Genomic DNA, 11,995 nt, shown 5'->3' with positions numbered 1-11,995 from the left:
TGCATCAGTTTAGTTGTTCATTGATTGCTTCTCATATGTGCCTTGACCCGGGGCTCAAGCCAAGCCAGTGACCCCTTCCTCAAGCTAGCGACCTCATGCTCTCAAACTGAGGAGCCTGAACTCAAGCTGGCGACCTCAGGGTTTTGAACCTGAGTCCTCAGGGTTCCAGGTTGATGCTCTGTCCACTGCACCACCACCGGTCAGGTGGGTCACAACCTTAACTGTTACACTTTGGAGGCCAGGTGGTTTTTTTGTTTACTCCTTGGCAAGACATTAATTCTTTCCTTTAAGAAGATAAAAGAACTTATTTTTGAAAGAAGAAAGGAGAAAAGAAAGGGGAAAAAACTCATAAAAATAAAAGCCCAAATTCCAACTGCAGTAGCAAATTGTACTTCTTACAAATTATAGCTTTTAACAAACTAGACTTGGAACAAGTCTACAGGAGTCAACCAGATGGATGCATTAGAATTCAGTTTCTCATAAAGCTAGAGCCAAGGGCAGGATGGAAGCAGAGAGGTTCTTAAGGGAACGGCACCCTCGAGGCTTCTGAGGCAGAGATTTTAAAGACCATTGTCAGTACGGTGGTTTATTGAGCACTTGCTATGTGCCGGGCACTGGGCGGAGTGTGAGCCTGCTATCTGTCAGCCCCCCAGGCCTCCCTGTACAGCAGAGGAGGTGGGGGCACCGCCCGGGAGGTGGCTCAGGTCTGAGTTACCTGAACGAATTAGCTGTTCGCAAGCTGCGGAGCTGGCCCTTAACCTATGTCTCTTTCTCCAAAGCATGCTTGTTTTTTGTTTTTTACATTTCTTATTTATTGATTTAGAGAGAGAGAGAGAGAGAAGGGAAGAGAGAGAGAGAGAGAGAGAGAGAGAGAGAAACCATGAATGTGCCCTGCATGTGTTCCTTCCGTATGTGCCCTGACCGGGGATTGAATTGGCAACTTTTGTGCTTGAGTTGACACTCTTTATCAACTGAGCCATCTGGCCTGGGCGTCTCCAAAGATTTCTAACCACTGCCCTTCGCTGCCTCTTTTCAGATCTGGGATCTGAGAAAGTTTGCAGAGTGAGGTTTCTGGGGTGAGTTGGGGCTTGAGGCAGACCGAACCTCTTGGTTTCCAGAGTCTGCTGGGTTCCCGTTGGTCCATGCAGGACTGACTCCCACCAGCTGGAGAAAGGGAATTATTCTCTTTGATTGCCTGCTCCTACTCTTCCACAAAGTGTGCTGACTCCAGCACGCCTGGAGTCGCCCTGTCTTCTTGTTGTTGTTGTTTTATAGCGGAAAGGGAAGCAGAGTAGAGCTGACGTTTCTGGTGGGCAAGCTCCCTGGACTTGGGGAGGGACGAGAGCCCCTTCCCAGGCTGACTCTGTGGGAAGAGGCAGACCTGAAGGAGTCAAGACCATGTCACCCAGGAACAAGTGCTAGAAGGACAGAGAAGCAGGGAGCGGTGGCAGAGGACTGCTCCCGGTGAGATCAGGGAGGCCGTCACTGAGGGGGCCTCTCTCACGAAGCCCTGAATGATGGGAAAGAGCCAGCTGTGGGAGAATGGGCGAAGAGGACCGCAGGCAGAGAGCAGCAGTGTTAGGATCTGAAAGATGAACAGGAGCTGGCCAGGGAAAGAGGGGAGGTGGGGCGAGAGGAGAGGCATCTCTAGAAGAAAGACCTGTAGGATCTGTCATGCCTGGAGTGTCTAAGCCCCGTGGAAGTTTCCGCCACCGTCAGCTATGATGTCATCCGATTGTATGCCTCAGTAGTCTCCCCACCTGGTGACCCAGGGAACCCACTGAGCGGCCAAGGCACATGGTCACTGGGCCTGCAGAGGGTGGGGCTGTGGGTGTTACCCTGTCCTCAGTGGGGAAAGGATGTGGCGGGTAAGGAAGGTGTGTCCCCCGTCCTCCCTCCCCATGGGGACTCTAGGGCTTGCTTACCAGCTGCCTTCACGCTCAGGCTTAGCACCCACCAGCAGACAGCCCTGGGGATGCAGCCTGTCTCGCTGCTAAGCTCCAAGCAGGGCGGAAGGAGAGCTCGCTTTGCTGAAAAAGCATGAGTAGTCACTTACAAAGTGCTTTATTTTTTCTCCTTTTCCTCTTTCCAGTTGAGAGCAGAGGGCACCGCCTTCTCCTGGAGGCAATGTCAGGTTGTTTTCCAAAAGTGAAAATTGATACTTACTCTCTGAGTTGTGTTGATCTTCATTTTAGTGGCCCTCCAGGCAAGCAAATAAAATATCAGTTTCCGGGATGGGAGTGCAGAGAGTGCAGAGAGATGCAATAATTCAGGGGCAACAACCCAAAATTTAATATGGGTGATTGGTTTAAATAGTCATTGGGTCTGTTTAAACATTCCAAGTAACCAAAATTATATCCTGGGGAGGCAGTAGAGTGCACACTTAAACAGCCAGTGCACGGGTCAGGGAGACTGGGGTTTCAGTCTTACTTTTGCCTCTTACCAGCACCGAGAATTTGGGCAAGTTCCTAACCTTTAAAAGCCTCAGTTTCTTTGCATAAGAAATGGAAATAATAAACCTTTCTCAAAGAATTGTGCAAGTAACAGGTGGTTGGGACAGTGCCTGGGACTTGAGAACAGTTCATGAAATTTAAATTATTCTATTAATAAGAACAACTGGTGTAGTAGTCTTAATGAGAGGCTAGAGCCAGAAATTTTAAGTTCAAGTATCTGGCTCTGCTACCTACGAGCTCTGTGACCTTAGGCTTAGGCGATAACTTGACTTCTCTGAGCCTCAGTTTTCTCAACGAGAAAATGGAGATGCTTGTACAACGTGGTTATGATTGTTATAAAGATCAAATGAATAAGAACTTAGAACTGAGCTAGGTGCAGGGTGAGCACTTCACAGCTGTTATTATATTATTGTGAGCAGTATGTTGTTATTCGGGTGCTACAAAATATTCTTCTTGAGAGCAGTTAACTTGGCCTTATTTTCTACTATACCCCTACTATCTACAACAGTGCTGGGCTCATAATAGGTATTCAATAAACTTTCCTCAGCTTGTTGAATGAAGGACACAGCAGGTGAGGAATCATTTCTGTGTTTCTGTGCAGATGGAAGATCCTGCGTCCCCCTGTGGGTTAAGCACTTTGGTGAGTCTAGAATGGGAGCCCCCCTCCCTTGCTTCCAAGTAGGTGCCTTTCATGTCCAAATCCTATGTCCCCAAAATGCATGGTACTCAGCAAATGGCACGTGAGGCTCCTTGGTTCCCTGTGGGCTCGCAGCACTAAACAACGCCTTGTCTCCATCATGCCTCTTGTAGCAGGGCCGCCCCTGGCCCCAGAGCCTGGGGCCTCACTGGGGACCCAGTGTGTTCAGTTCACTTGCTTCTCCAGCGCCTTCCGCCTCGGAGGGAACCAGGCAGGGTTGGTGGAGTAGTATTGCTGCACGTAGGTGACACCCAGTAATGAATGCCACTTTGTGGAATTTTGTGTTCCCACACCTGACGAAAAGGCAGAAGAGGTGTATGTGTTCCTTCTCAAGGTGGGGCACACAAGCTGTGGGGGGCAGAGCTGGATTAGAGGCTGGGCCCGCTGAGTAGCCACAGACAGTTAGCATCCTTAGGATACTGACTTAGGTTGGCTTCATAAGACCTTTCCTCAGAGAATGATTGTCACCAGACTGCCTCACAGGGGGGCGCGCCAGTGAGCTGCTTGATGCTAAGGAAGGCATGTGAGTGTAGGCCAGAGCTGAATTGCTTTAGAGAATGAACCTTAGGGTCCCCGCTGGCATTGCTCCTTGGCTTGAAAGCCAGAAGACCTTTTAGCCTGCTTCCCAGGGGGTCATGTCTGGAGCAAGCCGTGATGTGCCGGGGGGTACGTGCGGCCACAGCTTACACCTGGCGTGTTTTTCAAAGCCGGTTAGAGTCCTTTTCAGACAAATTAAAGTATTAGTATATCATGGAGTAGAATGGCAAACTTCATAGATTTTTAAGTAAAACACAGGATAAAAAAAAAAAAGTCAAGCCTGTTTCAACCAAATCATCCAGTCCTTCAGATAACTTGTTAGCTTTTTCCTCTGTGGTTAGGAGTATTTTGCTGGACACATTTATGAGGTATGGTGTTCTTAAAACCCTGAATGGGATCTAGGCAACTGGCCATCTCTCTCTCATTCATTCCTTTATTTATTTATTTATTTTTTACAGAGACAGAGAGTGAGTCAGAGAGAGGGATAGAAAGGGACAGACAGACAGGAACGAAGAGAGATGAGAAGCATCAATCATTAGTTTTTCATTGCACGTTGCAACACCTTAGTTGTTCATTGATTGCTCTCTCACATGTGCCTTGACTGCAGGCCTTCAGCAGACCGAGTAACCCCTTGCTGGAGCCAGCGACCCTGGGTTCAAGCTGGTGGGTTTTTTCCTCAAACCAGATGAGCCCGCACTCAAGCTGGCGACCTCGGGGTTCCGAATCCGGGTCCTCTGCATTGCAGTCCGATGCTCTATCCACTGCACCACCGCCTGGTCAGGCTCTCTCTCATTCTTCCTGTGAGGCTGGTCTCCGGATGGAGGTGACTTCTTTGATCTTGAACTCCTTCAGAGGATCAGGCTAGAATTAGGTTGTGTGTCCCCAGTGAGGCATGTAGGAGGCAGAGGTTTTGGTTTCTGGGACAAAGCCCTAGTCAAAACTAGTTAAAACTGAAACAAACAGCCCTGGCCGGTTGGCTCAGTGTAGAACGTCGGCCTGGCGTGCAAAAGTCCCGGGTTCGATTCCCGGCCAGGGCACACAGGAGAAGTGCCCATCTGCTTCTCCACCCCTCCCCCTCTCCTTCCTCTCTGTCTCTCTCTTCCCCTCCTGCAGCCAAGGCTCCATTGGAGCAAAGATGGTCCGGGCGCTGGGGATGGCTCCGTGGCCTCTGCCTCAGGCGCTAGAATGGCTCTGGTTGCCACAGAGCGACGCCCCGGATGGGCAGAGTGTCGCCCCCTGGTGGGTATGCCGGGTGGATCCCGGTCGGGCGCATGCGGGAGTCTGTCTGACTGCCTCCCCGTTTCCAGCTTCAGAAAGATACAAAAAAACAAACAAACCCCAAAACAAAAAACAAAAAAACAACAAAAAAACCTGAAACAAATAAATAACGTTTGGTTTTACTGAATTGGGAGCACAATGATGGATTCTTGGATTCACATGTTGTCATCAGAACTCTCTTTTTTTTCTGACTCTTCCCTCTTTTCATCTGTCTGGCCTCTTGCTGTTCTTCCACAGAGGGGCTTTTCTTTTCACAGCTGTGCAAAGTATGGGGAGCATCCCGGACATTGACAGAACCAGGCTTGTGTGTATAAGGCAACCGTGCCCATGGCTAGCGCAGAGGCACTAGAGAGTCTGCCTGTAAAATCCCAGGGCAGGGCTGTGCTTGGTTCAGCCTGGGCCATGTGCATATGTGTCGGCCAATCAGAATGACCAGAGAGATGGAGTACTGTGATTGACCAGACCTGGATCACTTCTCTCTGTAAAGTTAGTGATGGGGAAGTATGTAATTGACAGTCCAATCAAAATCACATGGGGGGAGGGATAAGAGGGAGTCACTTACTGGAGTAGAGGAAATAAAGCATGCTTACTGGAGTAGAGCATGGTGCGGAAATAAACCACAGATATCTACCATCTATTCTAGGAGAAGGTATTCTGAGGTGCCCAGTATCTTGTGATGTTAGCCCCAGGTAGGTGTGGGCCCTGATCTTCATTTAAAGGCAGTGAAGTCTAGGGGTTTCCACACCCTCAGGGGCCCTAGCTACCTTCTCAGAGGAATGCTAACAATTAGGAAGAGAAAACTTGTTTCCATGGCCAGGACATTATTTGGTTCTGATTTCTCTACACGTTGAGAGATTAGGGAGAATGTTCTGGAGCAGATGGCTCAATCTTGTTGCCAGTTTCTAATTCTGCACATCCAGGAATCCAAGGCTGGTTGTGTAGCTTGACCCAGTGGTGCTCCGAGGAAGAACGGTTCAGGGACAAACTTTTCAAGTATTTAATGGGTTTAAGCCAGAGGCCACAAGGCGATGGCATGCTTTCTTTGGCCAGCACGAAGTTTAGGAAAAAAGAAAACCAAATGCCTGCCAACAGTTAAGAATTGAACTATTTCACAGGAAAGCGTGGCGTTCCGGCTCCTCTGGGAAGGCCAGAGGTCTGGGCATGCCGGTCCTGGACCCGTGCATGGCCACAGTTGGCCGGAGCTGAGGACCAAGGCCTCTTTAGACAGAATGCAATGCTCTAGTTGGCCACAGTCTCCACCACTCCCTATTATACCTCTCTGGTCATTTGTTCCCATTCCCTGTTTGACCTTCATAAACATTTGCCTTTTCAATCCCTGTGTTTGACAACAAAAAATTCCCTGAGCAAAATCCCTGAAGAACCAGGTCTTTATGTAGCTTTGTGACCTGAGGCAAATTTCTTCCTCTCTTTAAAATCTCAGTTTTTTTATCTGCAAGTGAGGATGAAATACTTAATTTAATCAACCCTATTGAGCATCTATTTTTCTAGATGCTGGGTTTATAGCAGTGAACAAGTAGGCATGTTGGGGTCTATGGGGGAGGTGTTAGTGAGGCAAGGAGGTGGGACACATGCTGGGCAGATTAAATGACAGACTGTATCTAAATCACTTAGTTCAGGGCACAGCAAACCATGGTTCCTGGGACAAATTCACCCACCACCTGCTTTTCTAAATAAAGTGCAACGGGGCACAGCCACACCCACTCATTTACATATTGTCTGTAGTGCTGGGGACTGTGCACAATGGCTGCGTTGAGTAGTTGCAACAGAGACCACATGACTCATAAAGCCTAAAATACTTACTACATGATCCTTTACAGAAAAGTTTGCCCGCTCCCGAGTTAGCCCAAAGCCTGGATAAATAGAAGGAACTCAGTAAATTGCAACTTACTAATAGTAGTACAAATGGCAGTGCTCCCTGATTCTCTGCTGCTGGGAGCTTTCATTGGGATCCCTAACCCCCGGGCTTTCTATTTGCTTGCCTAACAGCCATGCTCCTTGTTGCGGTAAAACTGCAGAACCAACATTAGCGACCTCTTCGTATGGTTTTCATGGGAAGTTGAATGTGGCCCCAGTGAGGGGCAGGGTGAGTTGGGTTGGGGTTTGCCTGCTGTCCCTCTCTGTGTGTTGGATCAGGTTAATCAGACGAATTAAATACAGGATTAGGCAGGCTGCAGCTTGAAGGCCCATGCAGAAAGGGCCGATCTGTGTTGACTTACATTTTTCAATGGGGTGTGTGGCAGGCTTGCTGAGGTTTTACGGTCTCATCAATGGTTCTGCTCTCCTGCCAGCTCCCACAGCCTGACTCTGGGCCAGAGAGCTAGCTCTCACCACTCCAGGTGGTTTGTTTTCACCCAGCCTCGGGGGGCGGGTCACAGGGAGAAAGCAGGTGTTACCCAAACACGTGGAGCAACAGCAAAGGGCCTGTCTGCGGGGGTAATCATGGAGGTCCGCAGAAACCTTGCTCCGGGATGACCTCATGAGCGTGTGACCTGGGCAGTCACCCAGGGCTCGAGCACAAAAAGGCCCCACACTTGACTTAATGCTCTGTTGTCAATATCTTGAAGTTCTTAATAGTTTCTTTTCTTTTTTTTTTTTTTTTTTTTGTAAGATTTTATTTATTGGTTGTAGAGAGAAGAGAGAGAGATTGGGTGGGGTATCAATTCCCAGTAGTTACTTCTAGTATGTGATGTGCCTTGACGGGGCAAGCTGAGGGTTTCAAACCGACGACCTCAGCAGTCCAGGTCGACGCATTATCTACTGCGCCACCGCAGGTCAGGCCTTAATAGTTTTTTAAAGTTTGTGTTTTGATGTAGCCAGCCCTGTCCTTGGAGGTATGGGACTTACTTGGATTTGTTTGGAGGGCACTGGGATATTTATGGATGAGCTAGAGAATTGGAAATGTCCTGGTTTCCTAGGGGTTTTATGGCTCCTGGTTCCTGCACTCATGAGATTTCCAGGGATGGACAGGGTAGTGTGACTGGGGTTGGACACAAAGGGTATCCCCTCCTCCTCTGGAAGCTGATGGGGCACAAGCAGGACAACAGCACTGCCTCATTTATTGATGGCCAAGCGCTCTGTCGTCATCCTTTCATTCACCTCCACGAGAACTCTGCCAAGTGGGCACCCTGGTGTGGGACCAGCCAGGTGTCACCCAGCTAATAGCCGTGTGGCACGGGGGTCGGGCTGTCTGAAGTCAGAAATCCAGTGCAAGTTCTTTCATCTCTCAGGTTTTAGTTCCCTAGTTTGCAAGATGGTGATGGTGGTGATGATGGTGATGATGATGGTGATGATAATGATACCAAAGTATAACTAGACTGTTTCTGGCTTTAACTTTCCTGACCCTCCTCTGTCCTGGAAAGAGCATATTTTGCACCCCAGAAAAATGCAGAGTGACGTGCTTTTGCTCCCTGAGTGTGTGAGTGTCCTGAGCCACCACACCAGGTTACCACTAACTGGGGGCTTAGAGGAGCAGAGATTCATGCTCTCGTCGTTCTGGGGGTCAGAAGTCCAGAATGAAGGCATGGGCGTGTCGGTTCTTTCTGGAGAATCTGAGGGGGGCGCTGCCTGTCCCTCTCCTGCAGTCTCTGGCGGGAGGCTGCTTCTCTCCAGTCTCCTCTGTCCCCATATGTCCTTCCCCTTTGTGACCTTTTCTGTCTCTTACAAGGACACTCTTGTTTGATGTAGCACCCCAAGTCGAGGATGATCTTATTCTATATTCACCTTAATTATATCTGCAAAGACCCTATTTCCAAGTAAGGTCCTAGGTGGACGTAAGTTTGGGAAGGGACGTTCTTCTACACACTATACTGAGGTAGCCCATGGGGGATCCAAAGAAGGAACATGTCGTGCCTGGCCCCCTGTCAGGCCGCAGACCCGGGGCACTGCTGACAGGCCCTGTGCGTTCCCCGCGCTCAGCCAGCGGCTGCCATAGGGGTCTTGTTCAGTGCTGTGGGATTTCTGGTGGACTCATCCTCTTTGAACCTCGGAGGGTGATGACTCACCAGGAGTCATCCTGGTCTGTGCGGGGCCAGGGAGCTGAGTGTGGACCCAGCTCTGGGGTTCCTGATTGTGCCGTGGAGAGTTAAGTGCACAACCGGGACCACCATCCCACGTCCGCGGAGCGCAGGAGCCTCCGAGCCCGGGAGAGGGAAAGCCTGTCAGGCTGTGGGTGGCTTTCGCCTTTCCCTCCTTAAAGGAAAAGCTGGAAAGGAGGGCTGGAGTCTGCCATCGTTGCGGGCAAGCTGCGACACGTGGAGGGAGCTGAGCCCATTGTGCTGGCTTCCTGGCAGCGTTTGGAGAGTTTAGACCTGCACGTTGAAGTCCCGGTGGGACGGACTGGGCCAGCCCTCTCCAGTATGGACACAACTTCTTTTCTTCCTTTTTTTTTTTTTTAGATCTTGTTTATTCATTTTTAGATAAAGAGAGAGAGAAAGGGAGAGGAGCAGGAAGCATCAACTCCCATATGTGAAAGAAAGGAGGGGAAGAAGAAAACCCTCTGGGTTTCCAACCCACAAAACCTCAGGGTTCCAGGTCGACTCTTGACCCACTGCGCCTCCACAGGTCGGGCCTGGGCAGAGCTGCCTCAGTCCATCCTGCCTCAGCGTCAGGAAGGGGCGTGCGCCTCCGGGGCGGGGAGCACGTGGCTCCGAGAGGAGGGGCCCCCGCTGCTCTCCCGTGTGCGGTTAGATGGCTAGGTGACCCCTCATCCTTTCTTAAAAAGTGAACAAACAGAACTCTATTGAAAAGGAGGTCCCCCCACTCCCCAGTGGCTCACTTCTGGTCACCCCCTATCCTGGTACCTTTGCCCATGCCAGCCCCGTGGGCCTAATTGTCTCCTGAGGTGAGGAGGACAAGAGAACCACTGGGAGCCACGTGCACTATTTTTAGAGAGAAAACAATGCACAGAGAGGTGTGTGGTGGGGAGAAAGGCTTGTGAGTTTGGTGGAAGAGGGCGAGGGATGGAGGTGACTGTAGATATTAATGTCCTTTACCTCATTTCAGGTGTTGGAAGTATCCAGGAGGTCTCCCCTCTGGGGTCCTGACCCCCAGGTCTGGGGAGGGCAGAGGCCCTGGGTGCCTATGGAAGTTGGCAGTGATTCAGACAAAAGCAGATGATTTCTTTGTAAAGGGAACTTCCCTTTATAAAAATGGATTTTGCTGGTTTTATTCGTTGGCAAAGACGAAAGTGGGTGGGCAGAAGGGGGTGGTTGAGTCTTTCCTTAGTGCTGACATGAATGGGAAGATTCACACTGAGTGACTCTGATAATGATGCTGAGGAAAAAAAATAGGAAGGAAGGGAGGGAGGGAAGGAGAAAATGGAGGGAGAGAAAGAAGTGGTAAAGAAGACTAAAACAAACGACAAAAGAAAGGAGGGGAAGAAGAAAAGAGCAGTGTCAGAGAGTCGCTTTAAGGAGATGACATTTAAGCAGAAACGTGTTTTGGGCACTGAAGGCAGGGGGCAGGGGATGAGCAGTCCAGGCAGGGGAGCATGTGCAAAGGCCCTGGCGGTAGCAGAGAACTTGGCGTGTGTAAGGAACAGGGGAGGGAAGAGTGGCTGAGCCCCGGGTCCATACTCCTCTGGGGCCAGGCGGGAAGAGAGGTAGGGGATGGGGACGTGGCAACTGGGGCACAGCTGCCCCTGGAAGGCTGGTGGCTGCTGCTCAGCTCCAGCCAGGCGCTGCCACCTGGGCACATTACCAGGCCTTCGCGTTATGGGAGAGCAGGACTGCAGATTGTTGTGTGAAATCCCACGTGTTTTGGATGCTGGCCTCACACTTAAAGACTTAAGAGTGACTTTGCAGACTGAGAAGAGACTGCGGCCCAGGCTTGGCTCTGGGGCTGCAGGACGGGACTTGCTCCGGGTCCTGGACAGTGTGGACCAGGGACTCAGTGGTCTCAGGGCTGTTCCCGAACACAGCAGTTGTCACCTCCCAGTCCATCTCCAGTGGAGCTGGGCCAAGTCACAGGAACTTTGCTTCTCCGTCTGCAAAGCTGGCCAAGAGACTTAATCCAAATAAGAGCACAGCCCGAAGGAAAAGGGTGTGTCTTCCTTAAAAAGCCTCGAATAAAGGCACCCTATTCAGAGCCTGAAAAGCCCAATGTTTAAGTGAGTGGCAGCCTGTTGGGGCAGGTCTGTGCAGTGACCTCTCCTAGGAGGGAGGTGTGCTGTTGGAAGGTTCGCGGCTCTACCCGTGGAGGAGTCTCCTCAAGCAAAATCTGACCCGTTTGCTTGCAGTCTCTGCTTTGATGCTGCAGAAATTGGTCCTTGACATTCCTGTGGGGATTATGAGAGGGACCCTCCTGGACACATGTGGGTCCTCCCAGCTCCAACGTGGGGAGCCGTGCCCAGCGAGGGAAAGCTGCACTCACGTCGGCTCATTTTCACTATGAGGTGGTCGGTGTCCAGCTGAGTTGTAGAAAGTCAGCCAAATCGAGACTCTTGGTCACAAGTGACTGAAAGTAAACTCAAACTGGGTTAAACAAACACAAGAAGGCGACAACATGGATGGACCTTGAGAGCATTGTGCTAAATGAAATAAGTTAGAGAGAGACAAATACTGTATGATCTCAAATAAATGAGGAATCTAAAAAAAGCAAACGCATAGCAAAAGAGATCAGATTGGTAGGCACCAGGGCAGGGGCTGGGGGTGGGGACAATGTGTGAAGGGGGCAGAAGGCACAGATGTCCAGTTGTGAGATGAACAAGTCCTGGGATGTGAAGTGCAGCAGGGTGACTGGAGTTAACACGCTGTGGGGTGAATCTGAAAGGTGCTAACAGAGCAGATCCTAATAGTCCTCATCACAAGGAAAAATGGTTTGTAACTAAATGAGGTGATGTATGTTGGGCACACTGTGGTGATCATCTCTTTCTTTTTTTTGAGAGAGAGAGAGAGAGAGAGAGACAGAAAAGAAGAGAGATGAGAAGCATAAACTTGTAGTTGCATCACTTTAGTTGTTTGTTGATTGCTTCTCATATCTGCCTTGACTGGGGGGCTCAAGCCATGCCGGT

This window comes from Saccopteryx bilineata, chromosome 6, assembly GCF_036850765.1.
Source record: "Saccopteryx bilineata isolate mSacBil1 chromosome 6, mSacBil1_pri_phased_curated, whole genome shotgun sequence".
Lineage (NCBI taxonomy): Eukaryota > Metazoa > Chordata > Mammalia > Chiroptera > Emballonuridae > Saccopteryx > Saccopteryx bilineata.
The sequence above is the reverse complement of the archived record's forward strand: the minus strand, read 5'-3'. Positions refer to the sequence as shown.